This window comes from Chaetura pelagica, unplaced genomic scaffold, assembly GCF_000747805.2.
Source record: "Chaetura pelagica isolate M959 unplaced genomic scaffold, ChaPel_1.0 scaffold528, whole genome shotgun sequence".
Taxonomy (NCBI): domain Eukaryota; kingdom Metazoa; phylum Chordata; class Aves; order Apodiformes; family Apodidae; genus Chaetura; species Chaetura pelagica.
In genome coordinates this window covers 497,784-506,057 of record NW_009954306.1, presented here as the reverse complement: position 1 = coordinate 506,057, position 8,274 = coordinate 497,784, and positions in this window count along the sequence as shown.

Sequence of the window (8,274 nt, the reverse complement as noted above, 5' to 3'; positions counted from 1 at the left end):
GGTGCTAAATAACTTATTTAAGCCTGAGTGTGATGCACCCCGGGCTGGGCTCCTTGATCCAGCTGTGGCATTGCCTTGCTGACACCCTCCCACGTCTCCACTGCTGTCTCACTGCTCCTCTGACCCAGCCAGACACATCCCTGGCCCCGAAGGATAATCATCAGATGGCAAAGCCTTGCCCAAAGCAGCTTGCAGCAGCAAGCAGGGGGTGCAGACCAGCACAGCTGCCACTCCCCGGGGCCATCACCGCTCAACGTTTAAGCTCATTAGGGTCAGTTCTGCAAAGAGCTCAGGGCTGCATGGGGCAGGTTTGGGCTGTGCTGAGCCACAGGCTGCAAGCACAGTGCCCCACAGTGCCAGTGTCACCAGCATTTCAGGAAAGCTGGGTCTCATAGATGGTATCTTGGCACCAATTTGGCTGTTGCCCTAAGAAACACCAGGTTTCTCATGCCTCTTCTGTGCTGTTTTCTCCTATTTCTGCACTTGAAACACAAGCCAGGGACCCCAGGCTTATGTTAGGACAAGGGGTAATGGTTTTAAACTGAGAGTAGATGTATTTTAGACATCAGGAAGAAATTCTTCAGCATGAGGGGAGGAAGGTGCTGGAACAGGTTGCCCAGGGAAGCTGTGGCTGCCCCATCCCTGGGGGTGTTGAAGGGCAGGTTGGATGGGGCTTGGAGCAGCCTGGGCTGGTGGGAGGTGTCCCTGCCCATGCAGGGGGTTGGATCTGGATGATCTCTGAGGTCCCTTCCAACCCAAACCATTTTATGATTCTGTGACTCACACTCATAGCAGGTCAACCCAGAATTCATCCTTTGTCCCCTTTCTCAGCCACTTGATCATACTCCCTCCCTGACCCCTCAATACACCTTTTTTTTCCTGCCTTTTCGTTATTGTTTTGTTTTTTCCCAAAATGGAAGCTATTTACCCACAACCTAATCCTGCCATCCATCTGATCCTCCCATCCATCTGATCCTGTCTGAACCAACCAGGACGCTGAAGTAGCAACTGACACAGCACAACCCTGGTACCTAAAAGCTTTAATCGTGCACCAGGGTCTCACTGAACCCAGACAAATGGAAACTCAGCCCCATGACCCCCCAGCAACCCCCCCACTGGTGTCCTGCCCTGGGATGTAGCCACCTCCAGCTGTATTCATTCCACATTCTCTTACCACACCTCTCCCTCACTGATTTTTCCTGTTAGTTCAGGCACTGATGCTCCCTCTGCTCCTCTCCTCCCAGGCAGGAGGGCAGAGCACTCAGTGCAAGTGTGTGCCAGGATGTTAGAAATCTGCCTGCATGAAACAATTAAAACCCATTAGGATGAGCAAAGCAAACTGTCCCTCCAGTTACCTCGCCTTTGTTTTTCCATTTCTTTTACAGGGTAAAGCATTAAGTCTATTAAAACACAATCAGATGCAGCAGCTTTTACTGGCTTTTGTTACCAACACATAATTATTAAGTCAAAGGGCTCCTTTTTGTGCAAACCTGCCCGTCCAGCACTTCAGCAAGTCCAGTGCTCCTTCTCCATTTATCACCTCAACATTGAAGGCTTCTTAATGAATCAAGGGAATAATAAGTCATGCAGGAATAAAATCAAGATAGCAACATCCATTTTATCCTAATTCATCCATTTCTACACGAGTCATGATGAGGAGAGTAAATCTCACCACCCTCTGCAAGGGCTGCTTCTCTTCACTGCTGAGCAAGAGCAGGTGGAGGGGGAAAAGAGCCAGATACCCACTTGCTTGTTACATTTGTGAAACTGGTAGCTCTAAGCAACATCTGGGAGGAAGTATTTTATCACACTAAAGAAGGATACACAGAGAAATCAGTTATCTTAGGTTCCTTTTGTGCTCACATTTGAAACGTCTTTCTTGCAGCGGAAGCCGAGAGCGCTCAGTTTTGTCTTCCCCAAGTATCCATGACATGATCTCTGTTGTCATAGAAACAAGTCACTTACCTCCCTGCCAAAAATGTGCTGCCCAACACAGAGATACAGTTAAGTATTCAATGCTGGCAGATTAAATTAGTTGAAGAAATCCCATTATTTGTGCACCTTCCTTGAAGGTTGTTGGTTTATTTAGACCTCCTGCCAGATTTTAACAAAAAGCAGGGATGGAAAATGCTGATTTGCTGCTGAAGAGGAAAATACAGTTGCTTTTTTCAGTTTTTCAGGCAATAAAATTGAAAGCTGGAACAACAGAGACCAAGAGTACTAAACCTCTGCTCTTCTCACCTCTGAGCACATTTGCAGGATCAAGGCCAATATAAATAGTCTAATGGATACAAACCCAGTGACCTCAGTTGTGTTTTTCAACACTGCTTTTACTTCCATACTCCTCACGGTGACATCAAGGCAAAAAATCCTCCCATTACTCCCTAATTATAGGATATTCTCTTTTACAGGTGTACAAGCTCAGGAGGGTGAAAGAAGAGACACGTTTGGAGACCATTATCACTTGAAGGAAGAAGCAAACAAGCATCCAAGCCTGATTTGTACTAAGGTCCCAAAAAATCACTGTGCAAGTGGGCACAACGTTGCCCGTTTCCTGGTGCTGGTCTGAGGGAAAGTGCTTGAACTTCATGGGCTGTGAAGTCATCTGCAGGGCAGTTAAATTCATGTCCCTCCCTGAAGGTATCCCACCAAGCTGGCATCTGGTGGTACCTGCTTGATTTGTCCTCCAAAAACCAAAGGCCAGTTTCCATTTATGTTTATATGGGGCTCCCTTCCCCATCCCAAAAACCATGTTCCAGCTGAAAGCATCACAGGAATCAGGCTGTGCCTAAAGATGGAGACCATTAGCAGAGAGCATCACAGACAGCATAAATATTTGCACAGTGGCTGAAATAACTTCAGAACACTCCTCTCACGTTCCCAAAGCCACAGACAAGCAGACTGGGCAGGGCAGGGGGGCTGGGCAGTGGGGCTGGGCAGTTTGCAGGCAGCAGAACAACAGTCTGATCCAAGAGCCTGAGCTTCGGCGTCAGCAAATGTGATTCATGCAGATCCCTGTGACTCACTGGGCACAAGCTGATCCTCTGCCTGGCCCCCAACCCAGCACCACTCCAGAGTCTGTTTATTCCAGGAAACCAAGAAGGTAAATGCATCAGGCTCCAAGTCCCTTTGCAAAGCTATTGTATACAAAAAGAGCACAAAAATAGGTTGCTGGTTCTGGCATTCCCTCAGATTTTCCTACTGCTAAGAAAGGAACCTGCCTCCCCCTCTGAGATGTTTTGGAGATAGGCTTCAGTGCTGGGTTCTCCTGGATCTATCTAACCCTCTGCTATGGTGGCACTTCCTCAAACTTGGGTGTCCCTGCAGAGACAGAAACACAGGCAGAAACAAGGAAGCAAAGCTCCTGAGATCCTCTTGGGTTGGGTGTCTGGATGAGGCTGCTCCAGCTGGAGCTGCGTCTGCACGACTCCACACAGACATTTTGATCTGCTGCTGTTTGGAAGAGCTGGGAGAAACCAGGGGAGAACACACAGCTCTGCAGCAATGGGTGCACTTTTTTTCATCAAAAAGGTTAGTGCAGGAAAAGTCTATTTTTGTCCCCCGAAATCAGAGCTTTCGTCACACCAAGGCAAACAGCTTCTGACCCTCAGTTCCTCTGGAGTTATGCATATTTTTCCAAAACTTAGCTAAGAAAAAAAAAAATCTAACCCATCTATTTCATTTGCTGACTCTAAGGTCATACCACAATCTTGTTCACATTCCTCTACCAGTCAATCCTATTGGCTTTATCTGAACTAGTCAAGGAAAGGAGCCACGTAGGACTTGGACCAGTATGTCCTCACATTGTCCTGATGAACCCAAACCAGGGTTTTTCTGAAGTCACTACTATCATCATAAACCTACAGACCATCACACAACTCGTTCTAAAGAGAAAGCTATGAACCTCCATGGTCCCTTATAATCCTGGAAAACATAAATCAGAGAAAACTCAAGTGAAGCAGATCACCAGGAGGGAGACATGCTGACACAGACCGTGTTTTGGGGGAAAACCACAGAGCTACTGACAAGAACAGGAATAACTGTCCCAAATTTCTGCAGATGTGTTCTGGCCAATAGAAGGAGAAGTGGCAGTCTTCTTTTCTTTCAAAAAGGAAATATGGATTTGCTGGAGCACATCACTGCCTGTTCCAAGCAGGCAGAAGGATAAAATTATTTTCCTGCCACTTGATGTGTGATATGCGGTTGGCAGACAGTGAAATCAGTCCTTGGTTCTTCTCCCCACTGGGAAAAGAAACACAAACATCTCGTCACAACTTCCCTCTTATCAGCACCAAACACCCCCTGTTCACAAGGATCACCCCAGAATATCAGAGCAAGCACAGGGCTCGGGAGGGCAGAGACACCATCACACATAGAACAGCTCTGAGCACTGAGCAAGAGCCCTGATCCCAGCCTGCTCTTATATTGCCCTCCAGCTCAGACAAATAAATATCTAGCCTTTAAATAATCCTAGAATCCCAAACTGGTTTGGGTTGGAAGGGACCTTAAAGATCATTAGATACAACCCCCTGCATGGGCAGGGACACCTCCCACCAGCCCAGGCTGCTCCAAGCCCCATCCAACCTGCCCTTCAACACCCCCAGGGATGGGGCAGCCACAGCTTCCCTGCCCAACCTGGGCCAGGCTCTCACCACCTCATAGGTAGCACTAAAGGTTTTTTAAATGCTCTGCTAATAAGGACAGGAAACAGAAGCTAGCTCTGAATCATCCCTTTAGGCTGAGTAACAGAAAAGCCACGTGCACTTGGGGGCTCTGATCTGAGCACTGAGTGTCTCTGTGCTGGCTCCATCATCACGAGTGCTGCCCCCAGCTCTCTGCAGACTGGGAAAGAAAGGACCTCACAGCCCGAGGTGGGGTCATCCAGCCCTTAAAATGACAACAACTTCCTGGGATCAAACCTTCCTGGCATCACCACAACCAAGCAGGGGAACAGGCTGTTCGATGGAGAGCAGCAAGGAGGAGCAGTGAAAGGAAACACCATCCAAAGGGAATGATGAGCAGCCTGGGCTCTTCCATCAGCCCCAGGGCAGGCCAGAAGCTGGTGAAGGTATTAAATTTGACAGACAGTTATAATGAGCTCCATTAGAAATGCAATCAGTCCAAGTTCTCATTGCCATAATTAACAGCATCAGACAACACGGCACTGGGCAGACACAGAGCTGAGCATCCAACAGCAAGAAAGGCTGAAATGTGTTCTCACAGCAAACCCACCAAGAATAAATGAGGCTCATGCTCCTCAACCTGCTCATGTTCAGCCAACCAAACTGCTGCTTGGTGTCAAGCCTAAAATAATATTCAGAGCTATTAAAAACATAAGCCTTTAGGGTGGGTCTGGAAAGGGATGAAGAGGGGCATCACTGCAGGGTTTATTGGTTTGGTCTTACAAGAACCTCATCTTGTTATCACAAACTCCCAAACCCTAGGAGCTCTCCTGTCACCTGGGCAATAACAGGATTTGAAAATCCCTAAGCCTTCAGACAGCCTGCACTGCTGTTTCTCTGTGTCCTGCACCCTCACCCAAGCTGCAGATGGAAGTGGGAGCTGCTGTTCCTTCCCAGCACACCCCAGCCAGCCATGCACCTTCCCACGCAGACCTAAGGGACAGACACTTCTCAGCACCAGTATTCAAAACACCCAGCTCAGCATCTTCAAAACACTTTAGATGACTAGGGAAGCCTTGCAGAACACCTGGAAGCACAAGAAATCAGGCAACTACTGCAACATCCTAGCAAAAGGAGGATGCAAGAGGGAAAAACCCTCTGCCTTCACTGTTGAGTCACACTGAGTCCAAAACACTACTAAGAAATTATCTTTAAATCACATAGAATCAGGGAAGATGTCCAGGAGCTCTACATGCCTCGTGAAACAATGCTCTTTTGCACTTTTCCTGTTCTCTTGGGAAGCTGGAAGAGGTTTAATAGGATGCACACAACAGAGAAGAAGGCCTTGGCCTCAGGGTTTAGATAATTAATGAGTGGACAAAGCAAAGGAATGAGTCTACAACAACCAAAGCAGGATGGGGTCTGTAAGGTAAGAAGAAACTAGAACTTGTTCCAGTCACCTCATCTCAGCTACACACCCACAGCAACAGCTGGCAGCACCTCAGCCCTGTGGGCTAAGAAAATGGGTACCAGGCACAAACAACATCAGGGCAAGTTTCCCGGTTTGTTTCACTGGAGAGATCCCAGAGAGTTCACTGATCAGAGCAAACACATGTTGCCTTGTTCCCTCTGAGACCAAGACTGAATGTTGCACAACAGTTATAACAGAAATCGATTTTAAAATGTCCTGGCACGACAGCCTGGACTGAAGCAGCAGCTTCAGCTACAAGCACTGCCCGGTGCCAGCAGGGAGGAAAACATCAAAGCTGTGACACTGTGCAAGGGTCGGAGGACCAGAAAGTGAAACCAGCCTCTCACTTTCCATCATCAAAACAGCAAAGTGGGAACAGGTACAAAACACAACTTTTTTTGGGTCTCATCTTTAAACCAACCTTGATGTTTACCTCTCATTTCAACTCGTTTAAGATGCCAAGAGCTCCCTTCAGAAGGCACGAGGGTTTCACTACAATACAATGTGTTTTGCTACATGTTTTTTCTTGGCAATGCTGATGGAATGACAAAGCAGAAACAGGAATCTCCCCTCTCGACAGCAATACCTGCAGGCAACACACCAGCAGGCCAAGATCACCAATAAACAGGAGACACACGAGAAATTCTGCTGCCTTGGCTTTCCCCTGGTGCTATTCCCAGGCTCTGCCAGGCTTTTTCCTGAGCACTAAAATCACAATGGCTTGATCTCAGGGGAGGAAAGAAAAGCCTGTGAGGGGAAGCACAACTCTGGAGGGTTTTACTAATGGCAGGATGACTGTTACCAGGTAACCTCCTCCCTGCCTTGATTTTAACAATTTGGGGAAATTCTCTGCCTCCCATTTCTCCTGTTCCATTCAGCACCTCAGAGGAGCTGCTCTTCACTGCTTGGAAATACCTTTGTTGTTGTATTTTTTTCACTCCTGCAATTCATATGAGCTGCTTTAGGATGAAATGTTCTCTCTCTCTCCAGCAAGGACACTTCAAGCTGTTGACTCAAAGGTAACACCAGGGGAGTCCTTCAGAAGGCTCATGATATCTAAAAAGAATACTTGCCTGGAGATAGCAAGGTTGCACTCAAAACAGAGGCCCTCTGACCTTCCTTAGGAAGGCAGCACGAGCAGCTACAGCAGGATCACAGCATGACCAGGGCAGTTTGTTTGCTTTCTGGTAAAGCAGCACCAGCCCCTCCAGGCTTGCTGAAGGACATCTTCCAACTCCCACAAAAAGTGCTGGAATATAAAAGTCCCTGAAGATTTTTCTGCTGCAAATTCCAACTGAGACAAACGCAGTTATCTAGAGGAGAAACAACTTTGCCCTCTGTGTGACAACAGAACAGGAGCTCTCTGAACAGAGAGGGAGAATCTGGATGTCAGGCAGCTTCGTGTAAAGCTACAAAAGGGGCAGAAACTTCACATCTACATCAAGAAAACCTCCTCCTCAGCGCTGTCAGCACTTTCTGTCCCCTCTCTAATCACATCAGAACAATGAAGCTGCCTCAGACCTGACCACAGAGCTCCCAGCAGGTGTTAAACTGGCACTCAAAACCGTGTTAAATGTGACACTTCAACTGCAAAAGACACTTTGCCTGATGACTTCAGGCTGCTCTGAACTCTCTGCTTCCTGCATCAGCAGAGGAAGCAGGAAAGTGATGCTACAAAGGGCAAGACACCAAGATACATGCAGAAAACACCGAGAACTCCTTTTCCTTCCAGATGCTGCTCTCTGTGAGCCTGCAGGTACTGCCTGTTCCTCCCCTGTTGGAGGAAGCACCGGAGCAACGACGACAAAGGTGAGGAGGGAGCGGCTGCAGAGCGGGCTGGGGCTGGGACATGACAGGGAAAAGGATCCCGGTTTTCTGCTCGTACAGGGAAACGGAGCCCGGTTTTCTTCTTCTACAGGGAAAAGGATCCCGGTTTTCTGCTTTTACAGGGAAACGGAGCCTGGTTTTCTCCTCACGGCCCCTGGGAGAAGCGTTAAACGTGCTGAACTCCTGATGGAGACCCGTCCCGCTGCGAGGATGACCCGGGACAGACCCAAACCTTCCCCTGCGGGGTTCTGTGCCCCTCTCCTCAGCTACCCCGCACAACCCGCTGCCCCCGCTCCCGCGGGGATGCGGGACGGGATGTCCCGCCGCCCACACAGCTCCCCTCGCTCGGGGCTG